The sequence below is a fragment of the Eptatretus burgeri genome, unplaced genomic scaffold (genome assembly GCF_056783735.1).
Source record: "Eptatretus burgeri isolate ZD-2024b unplaced genomic scaffold, Ebu_testis_v1 Ebu_testis_scaffold_3153, whole genome shotgun sequence".
NCBI lineage: Eukaryota > Metazoa > Chordata > Myxini > Myxiniformes > Myxinidae > Eptatretus > Eptatretus burgeri.
The window spans coordinates 75,819-90,325 of NW_028225101.1; positions in this window are offsets into that span (position 1 = coordinate 75,819).

Here is a 14,507-nt window from a genome sequence, read left to right on the forward strand (position 1 = left end):
CCACACCAGATTTCAAATCTCCCATTGGACAAGTTCATTGCTCTTTGAAACCACGCCCACACCCGATTTCAAATGTCCCATTGGACAAGTTCATTGCTCTGTGAAACCACGCCCACACCTGATTTCAAGAATCCCATTGGACACGTTCATTGCTCTGTGAAACCACGCCCACACCAGATTTCAAATCTTCCTTTTGACACGTTCATTACTCAGTGAAACCACGCCCACACCCGATTTCAAATGTCCCATTGGACAAGTTCATTGCTCTGTGAAACCACGCCCACACCTGATTTCAAGAATCCCATTGGACACGTTCATTGCTCTGTGAAACCACGCCCACACCAGATTTCAAATCTTCCATTTGACACGTTCATTACTCAGTGAAACCACGCCCACACCCGATTTCAAATTCCCCATTGGACAAGTTCAATGCTCCGTGAAACCACGCCCACACCCGATTTCAAGAATCCCATTGGACACATTCATTGCTCTGTGAAACCACGCCCACACCCGATTTAAAGAATCCCATTGGACACGTTCATTGCTCGGTGAAACCACGCCCACACCCGATTAAAAAAAATTCAAAAAAAATTTCCAAAAAAAAATTCACACCAAAGAAACTCGTTCGTTCCGCGCATGCGCGAACGACCCCAGAAACTCGTTCGTTCCGCGCATGCGCGAACGACCCATGAGACTCGTTCGTTCCGCGCATGCGCGAACGACCAAAGAAACTCGTTCGTTCCGCGCATGCGCGAACGACCCCCGAAACTCGCATGAGCGCATGAGGTAAAAGTGACAGCTCCACCAATCAGGTTCCGAGGTGATTCGAGCTGCATAGCTAATGAGGTAAAAGTGACAGCTCCACCAATCAGGTTCCGAGTTGATTCGAGCTGCATAGCTAATGAGGTAAAAGTGACAGCTCCACCAATCAGGTTCCGAGGTGATTCGAGCTGCATTGATTCGCACTGAGCGCATGCGCGAACGACCCATGAAACTCGTTGGTTCCGCGCATGCGCGAACGACCCATGAGACTCGTTCGTTCCGCGCATGCGCGAACGACCCATGACACTCGTTCGTTCCGCGCATGCGCGAACGACCAAAGAAACTCGTTCGTTCCGCGCATGCGCGAACGACCCCGGAAACTCGCATGAGCGCATGAGAAAAAGTCACAGCTGCACCAATCAGGTTCCGAGGTGATTCGTGCTGCATAGCTAATGAGGTAAAAGTCACAGCTGTTGCAGGACACATTTGGATTGAAAAAATTATTTATCCAAGCTATTTACAAAACAAAGACAACCAAACAATTTGAAAAAACCAAACGAAACAATTTGAACACACGCAAAAAATGGGGAAAAATTACTTTTGGAAATCTTTTTGAAAACTTTTTGAAAAAGTGTGGACCCTGACTGGGTGTGCAACTTCGGTTCGCTACCATCAATTCACAAACTGAAAAAACAATCATACATGACGACAATTATTTTAAAATACGAACAGCATTTTGAAACAATATTCAAACAACAATATTAAATGATTATATCATATATATATATATATATATATATATATATATATATATATATATATATATATATATATATATATATTGTGACGTCCACGGGACTTGAACAGTCCCGCCAACGTCGAATGAGCCGAAACGATGGAGGCGGATTATTTATTTATAACCCAAAGATGGCGGTTCTAATCGCTCTACCGCAAACGGGACGAGGAAGGTGGCACGAGTCGCTTTTCACTGAGTTGATAACGTTTATTCCTCTAACCAAAAATAACAAGACTCAGCAAGAAGAGGGATCCAGGGCGATTCGACGGGATGGTGTGGGATCGGGCGTGGGGGAAAACACAGACAATTCCAATGAAAAGACAAATCTCAAACCCTCGAAGGCGCCAGGTACACACACACACACACACACACACACACACACACACACACACACACACACACACACACACACACACACACACACACACACACACACACACACACACACAAAACGCAGCTATTCCTGGTGGTCAGGCTGGACCGTGGTGTGGATGCAACAGTCCTTGGATTATCGTTGGACGAGCTGGCCTTGCTCTCGTCGGGGGGGGGGGCAGGAGAAACCGTGGTGCTGTCAACCTCCTGGTCTTGGCCCAAGTCCGCTCACAGCCGCCAGGGAACCAGCTCCGGCACCAAACCGCGAGCAGGAGCGGGAGGCAGGTCCGCCCGCCGTTCGAACCCGTACTCCGAGCCAGCAGAACCCCAGAGCCAACCAAGGTGAGGCACGAAGCTCAGCAAGGCTACAAGACACGAAGAAACCAGGGCCGAATCAGCGCAACAACAAGCATGCTCCCAGCACAACAACCTCCACGCCAAAAACAGTGTTTCAGTACCGATCTTCTTCCTCTCCTTTTCGACCCCGAACAGAGCCTTTTATCCTCCCGTCCTTGTCACTTCCAATCGAGCCGTTTTATTGGCCCACCGCCGTCGCCTTCCGCCAATCGTGATCACGGGGCGGAGCCATCCGCAGCACTGTCCTGTGACGTCACGGCAAGCCTCCAGAGAATACGAAAAGGGGTTTACAAAGACACACTTACCCTATCCCGTATCCCTATCTAATTACGTGACAATTATCATTTCCCCCTTGAAGAAATGGACACGTTCATTACTCAGTGAAACCACGCCCACACCCGATTTCAAGAATCCCATTGGACACGTTCATTGCTCTGTGAAACCACGCCCACACCCGATTTCAAATGTCCCATTGGACAAGTTCATTGCTCTGTGAAACCACGCCCACACCTGATTTCAAGAAGCCCATTGGACACGATCATTGCTCTGTGAAACCACGCCCACACCCGATTTCAAATGTCCCATTGGACAAGTTCATTGCTCTGTGAAACCACGCCCACACCTGATTTCAAGAATCCCATTGGACACGTTCATTGCTCTGTGAAACCACGACCACACCAGATTTCAAATCTTCCATTTGACACGTTCATTACTCAGTGAAACCACGCCCACACCCGATTTCAAATGTCCCATTGGACAAGTTCATTGCTCTGTGAAACCACGCCCACACCTGATTTCAAGAATCCCATTGGACACGTTCATTGCTCTGTGAAACCACGCCCACACCCGATTTCAAATGTCCCATTGGACAAGTTCATTGCTCTGTGAAACCACGCCCACACCAGATTTCAAATGTCCCATTGGACAAGTTCATTGCTCTGTGAAACCACGCCCACACCTGATTTCAAGAATCCCATTGGACACGTTCATTGCTCTGTGAAACCACGCCCACACCAGATTTCAAATCTTCCATTTGACACGTTCATTACTCAGTGAAACCACGCCCACACCCGATTTCAAATGTCCCATTGGACAAGTTCATTGCTCTGTGAAACCACGCCCACACCTGATTTCAAGAAGCCCATTGGACACGTTCATTGGTCTGTGAAACCACGCCCACACCAGATTTCAAATCTCCCATTGGACAAGTTCATTGCTCTTTGAAACCACGCCCACACCCGATTTCAAATGTCCCATTGGACAAGTTCATTGCTCTGTGAAACCACGCCCACACCTGATTTCAAGAATCCCATTGGACACGTTCATTGCTCTGTGAAACCACGCCCACACCAGATTTCAAATCTTCCTTTTGACACGTTCATTACTCAGTGAAACCACGCCCACACCCGATTTCAAATGTCCCATTGGACAAGTTCATTGCTCTGTGAAACCACGCCCACACCTGATTTCAAGAATCCCATTGGACACGTTCATTGCTCTGTGAAACCACGCCCACACCAGATTTCAAATCTTCCATTTGACACGTTCATTACTCAGTGAAACCACGCCCACACCCGATTTCAAATTCCCCATTGGACAAGTTCAATGCTCCGTGAAACCACGCCCACACCCGATTTCAAGAATCCCATTGGACACATTCATTGCTCTGTGAAACCACGCCCACACCCGATTTAAAGAATCCCATTGGACACGTTCATTGCTCGGTGAAACCACGCCCACACCCGATTAAAAAAATTCAAAAAAATTTCCAAAAAAATTCACACCAAAGAAACTCGTTCGTTCCGCGCATGCGCGAACGACCCCAGAAACTCGTTCGTTCCGCGCATGCGCGAACGACCCATGAGACTCGTTCGTTCCGCGCATGCTCGAACGACCCATGAAACTCCTTCGCTCCGCGCATGCGCGAACGACCCCGAAACTCGCATGAGCGCATGAGGTAAAGTGACAGCTCCACCAATCAGGTTCCGAGGTGATTCGAGCTGCATAGCTAATGAGGTAAAAGTGACAGCTCCACCAATCAGGTTCCGAGTTGATTCGAGCTGCATAGCTAATGAGGTAAAAGTGACAGCTCCACCAATCAGGTTCCGAGGTGATTCGAGCTGCATTGATTCGCACTGAGCGCATGCGCGAACGACCCATGAAACTCGTTGGTTCCGCGCATGCGCGAACGACCCATGAGACTCGTTCGTTCCGCGCATGCGCGAACGACCCATGACACTCGTTCGTTCCGCGCATGCGCGAACGACCAAAGAAACTCGTTCGTTCCGCGCATGCGCGAACGACCCCGGAAACTCGCATGAGCGCATGAGAAAAAGTCACAGCTGCACCAATCAGGTTCCGAGGTGATTCGTGCTGCATAGCTAATGAGGTAAAAGTCAGAGCTGTTGCAGGACACATTTGGATTGAAAAAATTATTTATCCAAGCTATTTACAAAACAAAGACAACCAAACAATTTGAAAAAACCAAACGAAACAATTTGAACACACGCAAAAAATGGGGAAAAATTACTTTTGGAAATCTTTTTGAAAACTTTTTGAAAAAGTGTGGACCCTGACTGGGTGTGCAACTTCGGTTCGCTACCATCAATTCACAAACTGAAAAAACAATCATACATGACGACAATTATTTTAAAATACGAACAGCATTTTGAAACAATATTCAAACAACAATATTAAATGATTATATCATATATATATATATATATATATATATATATATATATATATATATATATATATATATATATATATATATATTGTGACGTCCACGGGACTTGAACAGTCCCGCCAACGTCGAATGAGCCGAAACGATGGAGGCGGATTATTTATTTATAACCCAAAGATGGCGGTTCTAATCGCTCTACCGCAAACGGGACGAGGAAGGTGGCACGAGTCGCTTTTCACTGAGTTGATAACGTTTATTCCTCTAACCAAAAATAACAAGACTCAGCAAGAAGAGGGATCCAGGGCGATTCGACGGGATGGTGTGGGATCGGGCGTGGGGGAAAACACAGACAATTCCAATGAAAAGACAAATCTCAAACCCTCGAAGGCGCCAGGTACACACACACACACACACACACACACACACACACACACACACACACACACACACACACACACACACACACACACACACACACACACACACACACAAAACGCAGCTATTCCTGGTGGTCAGGCTGGACCGTGGTGTGGATGCAACAGTCCTTGGATTATCGTTGGACGAGCTGGCCTTGCTCTCGTCGGGGCAGGACGGAGAAACCGTGGTGCTGTCAACCTCCTGGTCTTGGCCCAAGTCCGCTCACAGCCGCCAGGGAACCAGCTCCGGCACCAAACCGCGAGCAGGAGCGGGAGGCAGGTCCGCCCGCCGTTCGAACCCGTACTCCGAGCCAGCAGAACCCCAGAGCCAACCAAGGTGAGGCACGAAGCTCAGCAAGGCTACAAGACACGAAGAAACCAGGGCCGAATCAGCGCAACAACAAGCATGCTCCCAGCACAACAACCTCCACGCCAAAAAAAGTGTTTCAGTACCGATCTTCTTCCTCTCCTTTTCGACCCCGAACAGAGCCTTTTATCCTCCCGTCCTTGTCACTTCCAATCGAGCCGTTTTATTGGCCCACCGCCGTCGCCTTCCGCCAATCGTGATCACGGGGCGGAGCCATCCGCAGCACTGTCCTGTGACGTCACGGCAAGCCTCCAGAGAATACGAAAAGGGGTTTACAAAGACACACTTACCCTATCCCGTATCCCTATCTAATTACGTGACAATTATCATTTCCCCCTTGAAGAAATGGACACGTTCATTACTCAGTGAAACCACGCCCACACCCGATTTCAAGAATCCCATTGGACACGTTCATTGCTCTGTGAAACCACGCCCACACCCGATTTCAAATGTCCCATTGGACAAGTTCATTGCTCTGTGAAACCACGCCCACACCTGATTTCAAGAAGCCCATTGGACACGATCATTGCTCTGTGAAACCACGCCCACACCCGATTTCAAATGTCCCATTGGACAAGTTCATTGCTCTGTGAAACCACGCCCACACCTGATTTCAAGAATCCCATTGGACACGTTCATTGCTCTGTGAAACCACGACCACACCAGATTTCAAATCTTCCATTTGACACGTTCATTACTCAGTGAAACCACGCCCACACCCGATTTCAAATGTCCCATTGGACAAGTTCATTGCTCTGTGAAACCACGCCCACACCTGATTTCAAGAATCCCATTGGACACGTTCATTGCTCTGTGAAACCACGCCCACACCCGATTTCAAATGTCCCATTGGACAAGTTCATTGCTCTGTGAAACCACGCCCACACCAGATTTCAAATGTCCCATTGGACAAGTTCATTGCTCTGTGAAACCACGCCCACACCTGATTTCAAGAATCCCATTGGACACGTTCATTGCTCTGTGAAACCACGCCCACACCAGATTTCAAATCTTCCATTTGACACGTTCATTACTCAGTGAAACCACGCCCACACCCGATTTCAAATGTCCCATTGGACAAGTTCATTGCTCTGTGAAACCACGCCCACACCTGATTTCAAGAAGCCCATTGGACACGTTCATTGGTCTGTGAAACCACGCCCACACCAGATTTCAAATCTCCCATTGGACAAGTTCATTGCTCTTTGAAACCACGCCCACACCCGATTTCAAATGTCCCATTGGACAAGTTCATTGCTCTGTGAAACCACGCCCACACCTGATTTCAAGAATCCCATTGGACACGTTCATTGCTCTGTGAAACCACGCCCACACCAGATTTCAAATCTTCCTTTTGACACGTTCATTACTCAGTGAAACCACGCCCACACCCGATTTCAAATGTCCCATTGGACAAGTTCATTGCTCTGTGAAACCACGCCCACACCTGATTTCAAGAATCCCATTGGACACGTTCATTGCTCTGTGAAACCACGCCCACACCAGATTTCAAATCTTCCATTTGACACGTTCATTACTCAGTGAAACCACGCCCACACCCGATTTCAAATTCCCCATTGGACAAGTTCAATGCTCCGTGAAACCACGCCCACACCCGATTTCAAGAATCCCATTGGACACATTCATTGCTCTGTGAAACCACGCCCACACCCGATTTAAAGAATCCCATTGGACACGTTCATTGCTCGGTGAAACCACGCCCACACCCGATTAAAAAATTCAAAAAAAATTTCCAAAAAAAAATTCACACCAAAGAAACTCGTTCGTTCCGCGCATGCGCGAACGACCCCAGAAACTCGTTCGTTCCGCGCATGCGCGAACGACCCATGAGACTCGTTCGTTCCGCGCATGCGCGAACGACCAAAGAAACTCGTTCGTTCCGCGCATGCGCGAACGACCCCCGAAACTCGCATGAGCGCATGAGGTAAAAGTGACAGCTCCACCAATCAGGTTCCGAGGTGATTCGAGCTGCATAGCTAATGAGGTAAAAGTGACAGCTCCACCAATCAGGTTCCGAGTTGATTCGAGCTGCATAGCTAATGAGGTAAAAGTGACAGCTCCACCAATCAGGTTCCGAGGTGATTCGAGCTGCATTGATTCGCACTGAGCGCATGCGCGAACGACCCATGAAACTCGTTGGTTCCGCGCATGCGCGAACGACCCATGAGACTCGTTCGTTCCGCGCATGCGCGAACGACCCATGACACTCGTTCGTTCCGCGCATGCGCGAACGACCAAAGAAACTCGTTCGTTCCGCGCATGCGCGAACGACCCCGGAAACTCGCATGAGCGCATGAGAAAAAGTCACAGCTGCACCAATCAGGTTCCGAGGTGATTCGTGCTGCATAGCTAATGAGGTAAAAGTCACAGCTGTTGCAGGACACATTTGGATTGAAAAAAATTATTTATCCAAGCTATTTACAAAACAAAGACAACCAAACAATTTGAAAAAACCAAACGAAACAATTTGAACACACGCAAAAAATGGGGAAAAATTACTTTTGGAAATCTTTTTGAAAACTTTTTGAAAAAGTGTGGACCCTGACTGGGTGTGCAACTTCGGTTCGCTACCATCAATTCACAAACTGAAAAAACAATCATACATGACGACAATTATTTTAAAATACGAACAGCATTTTGAAACAATATTCAAACAACAATATTAAATGATTATATCATATATATATATATATATATATATATATATATATATATATATATATATATATATATATATATATATTGTGACGTCCACGGGACTTGAACAGTCCCGCCAACGTCGAATGAGCCGAAACGATGGAGGCGGATTATTTATTTATAACCCAAAGATGGCGGTTCTAATCGCTCTACCGCAAACGGGACGAGGAAGGTGGCACGAGTCGCTTTTCACTGAGTTGATAACGTTTATTCCTCTAACCAAAAATAACAAGACTCAGCAAGAAGAGGGATCCAGGGCGATTCGACGGGATGGTGTGGGATCGGGCGTGGGGGAAAACACAGACAATTCCAATGAAAAGACAAATCTCAAACCCTCGAAGGCGCCAGGTACACACACACACACACACACACACACACACACACACACACACACACACACACACACACACACACACACACACACACACACACACACACACACACAAAACGCAGCTATTCCTGGTGGTCAGGCTGGACCGTGGTGTGGATGCAACAGTCCTTGGATTATCGTTGGACGAGCTGGCCTTGCTCTCGTCGGGGGGGCAGGAGAAACCGTGGTGCTGTCAACCTCCTGGTCTTGGCCCAAGTCCGCTCACAGCCGCCAGGGAACCAGCTCCGGCACCAAACCGCGAGCAGGAGCGGGAGGCAGGTCCGCCCGCCGTTCGAACCCGTACTCCGAGCCAGCAGAACCCCAGAGCCAACCAAGGTGAGGCACGAAGCTCAGCAAGGCTACAAGACACGAAGAAACCAGGGCCGAATCAGCGCAACAACAAGCATGCTCCCAGCACAACAACCTCCACGCCAAAAAAAGTGTTTCAGTACCGATCTTCTTCCTCTCCTTTTCGACCCCGAACAGAGCCTTTTATCCTCCCGTCCTTGTCACTTCCAATCGAGCCGTTTTATTGGCCCACCGCCGTCGCCTTCCGCCAATCGTGATCACGGGGCGGAGCCATCCGCAGCACTGTCCTGTGACGTCACGGCAAGCCTCCAGAGAATACGAAAAGGGGTTTACAAAGACACACTTACCCTATCCCGTATCCCTATCTAATTACGTGACAATTATCATTTCCCCCTTGAAGAAATGGACACGTTCATTACTCAGTGAAACCACGCCCACACCCGATTTCAAGAATCCCATTGGACACGTTCATTGCTCTGTGAAACCACGCCCACACCCGATTTCAAATGTCCCATTGGACAAGTTCATTGCTCTGTGAAACCACGCCCACACCTGATTTCAAGAAGCCCATTGGACACGATCATTGCTCTGTGAAACCACGCCCACACCCGATTTCAAATGTCCCATTGGACAAGTTCATTGCTCTGTGAAACCACGCCCACACCTGATTTCAAGAATCCCATTGGACACGTTCATTGCTCTGTGAAACCACGACCACACCAGATTTCAAATCTTCCATTTGACACGTTCATTACTCAGTGAAACCACGCCCACACCCGATTTCAAATGTCCCATTGGACAAGTTCATTGCTCTGTGAAACCACGCCCACACCTGATTTCAAGAATCCCATTGGACACGTTCATTGCTCTGTGAAACCACGCCCACACCATTTCAAATCTTCCATTTGACAAGTTCATTACTCAGTGAAACCACGCCCACAACCGATTTCAAATGTCCCATTGGACAAGTTCATTGCTCTGTGAAACCACGCCCACACCTGATTTCAAGAATCCCATTGGACACGTTCATTGCTCTGTGAAACCACGCCCACACCCGATTTCAAATGTCCCATTGGACAAGTTCATTGCTCTGTGAAACCACGCCCACACCAGATTTCAAATGTCCCATTGGACAAGTTCATTGCTCTGTGAAACCACGCCCACACCTGATTTCAAGAATCCCATTGGACACGTTCATTGCTCTGTGAAACCACGCCCACACCAGATTTCAAATCTTCCATTTGACACGTTCATTACTCAGTGAAACCACGCCCACACCCGATTTCAAATGTCCCATTGGACAAGTTCATTGCTCTGTGAAACCACGCCCACACCTGATTTCAAGAAGCCCATTGGACACGTTCATTGGTCTGTGAAACCACGCCCACACCAGATTTCAAATCTCCCATTGGACAAGTTCATTGCTCTTTGAAACCACGCCCACACCCGATTTCAAATGTCCCATTGGACAAGTTCATTGCTCTGTGAAACCACGCCCACACCTGATTTCAAGAATCCCATTGGACACGTTCATTGCTCTGTGAAACCACGCCCACACCAGATTTCAAATCTTCCTTTTGACACGTTCATTACTCAGTGAAACCACGCCCACACCCGATTTCAAATGTCCCATTGGACAAGTTCATTGCTCTGTGAAACCACGCCCACACCTGATTTCAAGAATCCCATTGGACACGTTCATTGCTCTGTGAAACCACGCCCACACCAGATTTCAAATCTTCCATTTGACACGTTCATTACTCAGTGAAACCACGCCCACACCCGATTTCAAATTCCCCATTGGACAAGTTCAATGCTCCGTGAAACCACGCCCACACCCGATTTCAAGAATCCCATTGGACACATTCATTGCTCTGTGAAACCACGCCCACACCCGATTTAAAGAATCCCATTGGACACGTTCATTGCTCGGTGAAACCACGCCCACACCCGATTAAAAAAATTCAAAAAAAATTTCCAAAAAAATTCACACCAAAGAAACTCGTTCGTTCCGCGCATGCGCGAACGACCCCAGAAACTCGTTCGTTCCGCGCATGCGCGAACGACCCATGAGACTCGTTCGTTCCGCGCATGCGCGAACGACCCATTAGACTCGTTCGTTCCGCGCATGCGCGAACGACCCCGAAACTCGCATGAGCGCATGAGGTAAAAGTGACAGCTCCACCAATCAGGTTCCGAGGTGATTCGAGCTGCATAGCTAATGAGGTAAAAGTGACAGCTCCACCAATCAGGTTCCGAGTTGATTCGAGCTGCATAGCTAATGAGGTAAAAGTGACAGCTCCACCAATCAGGTTCCGAGGTGATTCGAGCTGCATTGATTCGCACTGAGCGCATGCGCGAACGACCCATGAAACTCGTTGGTTCCGCGCATGCGCGAACGACCCATGAGACTCGTTCGTTCCGCGCATGCGCGAACGACCCATGACACTCGTTCGTTCCGCGCATGCGCGAACGACCAAAGAAACTCGTTCGTTCCGCGCATGCGCGAACGACCCCGGAAACTCGCATGAGCGCATGAGAAAAAGTCACAGCTGCACCAATCAGGTTCCGAGGTGATTCGTGCTGCATAGCTAATGAGGTAAAAGTCACAGCTGTTGCAGGACACATTTGGATTGAAAAAAATTATTTATCCAAGCTATTTACAAAACAAAGACAACCAAACAATTTGAAAAAACCAAACGAAACAATTTGAACACACGCAAAAAATGGGGAAAAATTACTTTTGGAAATCTTTTTGAAAACTTTTTGAAAAAGTGTGGACCCTGACTGGGTGTGCAACTTCGGTTCGCTACCATCAATTCACAAACTGAAAAAACAATCATACATGACGACAATTATTTTAAAATACGAACAGCATTTTGAAACAATATTCAAACAACAATATTAAATGATTATATCATATATATATATATATATATATATATATATATATATATATATATATATATATATATATATATATATATATTGTGACGTCCACGGGACTTGAACAGTCCCGCCAACGTCGAATGAGCCGAAACGATGGAGGCGGATTATTTATTTATAACCCAAAGATGGCGGTTCTAATCGCTCTACCGCAAACGGGACGAGGAAGGTGGCACGAGTCGCTTTTCACTGAGTTGATAACGTTTATTCCTCTAACCAAAAATAACAAGACTCAGCAAGAAGAGGGATCCAGGGCGATTCGACGGGATGGTGTGGGATCGGGCGTGGGGGAAAACACAGACAATTCCAATGAAAAGACAAATCTCAAACCCTCGAAGGCGCCAGGTACACACACACACACACACACACACACACACACACACACACACACACACACACACACACACACACACACACACACACACACACACACACACACACACACACAAAACGCAGCTATTCCTGGTGGTCAGGCTGGACCGTGGTGTGGATGCAACAGTCCTTGGATTATCGTTGGACGAGCTGGCCTTGCTCTCGTCGGGGGGGGGGGGCAGGAGAAACCGTGGTGCTGTCAACCTCCTGGTCTTGGCCCAAGTCCGCTCACAGCCGCCAGGGAACCAGCTCCGGCACCAAACCGCGAGCAGGAGCGGGAGGCAGGTCCGCCCGCCGTTCGAACCCGTACTCCGAGCCAGCAGAACCCCAGAGCCAACCAAGGTGAGGCACGAAGCTCAGCAAGGCTACAAGACACGAAGAAACCAGGGCCGAATCAGCGCAACAACAAGCATGCTCCCAGCACAACAACCTCCACGCCAAAAAAACAGTGTTTCAGTACCGATCTTCTTCCTCTCCTTTTCGACCCCGAACAGCCTTTTTATCCTCCCGTCCTTGTCACTTCCAATCGAGCCGTTTTATTGGCCCACCGCCGTCGCCTTCCGCCAATCGTGATCACGGGGCGGAGCCATCCGCAGCACTGTCCTGTGACGTCACGGCAAGCCTCCAGAGAATACGAAAAGGGGTTTACAAAGACACACTTACCCTATCCCGTATCCCTATCTAATTACGTGACAATTATCATTTCCCCCTTGAAGAAATGGACACGTTCATTACTCAGTGAAACCACGCCCACACCCGATTTCAAGAATCCCATTGGACACGTTCATTGCTCTGTGAAACCACGCCCACACCCGATTTCAAATGTCCCATTGGACAAGTTCATTGCTCTGTGAAACCACGCCCACACCTGATTTCAAGAAGCCCATTGGACACGATCATTGCTCTGTGAAACCACGCCCACACCCGATTTCAAATGTCCCATTGGACAAGTTCATTGCTCTGTGAAACCACGCCCACACCTGATTTCAAGAATCCCATTGGACACGTTCATTGCTCTGTGAAACCACGACCACACCAGATTTCAAATCTTCCATTTGACACGTTCATTACTCAGTGAAACCACGCCCACACCCGATTTCAAATGTCCCATTGGACAAGTTCATTGCTCTGTGAAACCACGCCCACACCTGATTTCAAGAATCCCATTGGACACGTTCATTGCTCTGTGAAACCACGCCCACACCCGATTTCAAATGTCCCATTGGACAAGTTCATTGCTCTGTGAAACCACGCCCACACCAGATTTCAAATGTCCCATTGGACAAGTTCATTGCTCTGTGAAACCACGCCCACACCTGATTTCAAGAATCCCATTGGACACGTTCATTGCTCTGTGAAACCACGCCCACACCAGATTTCAAATCTTCCATTTGACACGTTCATTACTCAGTGAAACCACGCCCACACCCGATTTCAAATGTCCCATTGGACAAGTTCATTGCTCTGTGAAACCACGCCCACACCTGATTTCAAGAAGCCCATTGGACACGTTCATTGGTCTGTGAAACCACGCCCACACCAGATTTCAAATCTCCCATTGGACAAGTTCATTGCTCTTTGAAACCACGCCCACACCCGATTTCAAATGTCCCATTGGACAAGTTCATTGCTCTGTGAAACCACGCCCACACCTGATTTCAAGAATCCCATTGGACACGTTCATTGCTCTGTGAAACCACGCCCACACCAGATTTCAAATCTTCCTTTTGACACGTTCATTACTCAGTGAAACCACGCCCACACCCGATTTCAAATGTCCCATTGGACAAGTTCATTGCTCTGTGAAACCACGCCCACACCTGATTTCAAGAATCCCATTGGACACGTTCATTGCTCTGTGAAACCACGCCCACACCAGATTTCAAATCTTCCATTTGACACGTTCATTACTCAGTGAAACCACGCCCACACCCGATTTCAAATTCCCCATTGGACAAGTTCAATGCTCCGTGAAACCACGCCCACACCCGATTTCAAGAATCCCATTGGACACATTCATTGCTCTGTGAAACCAC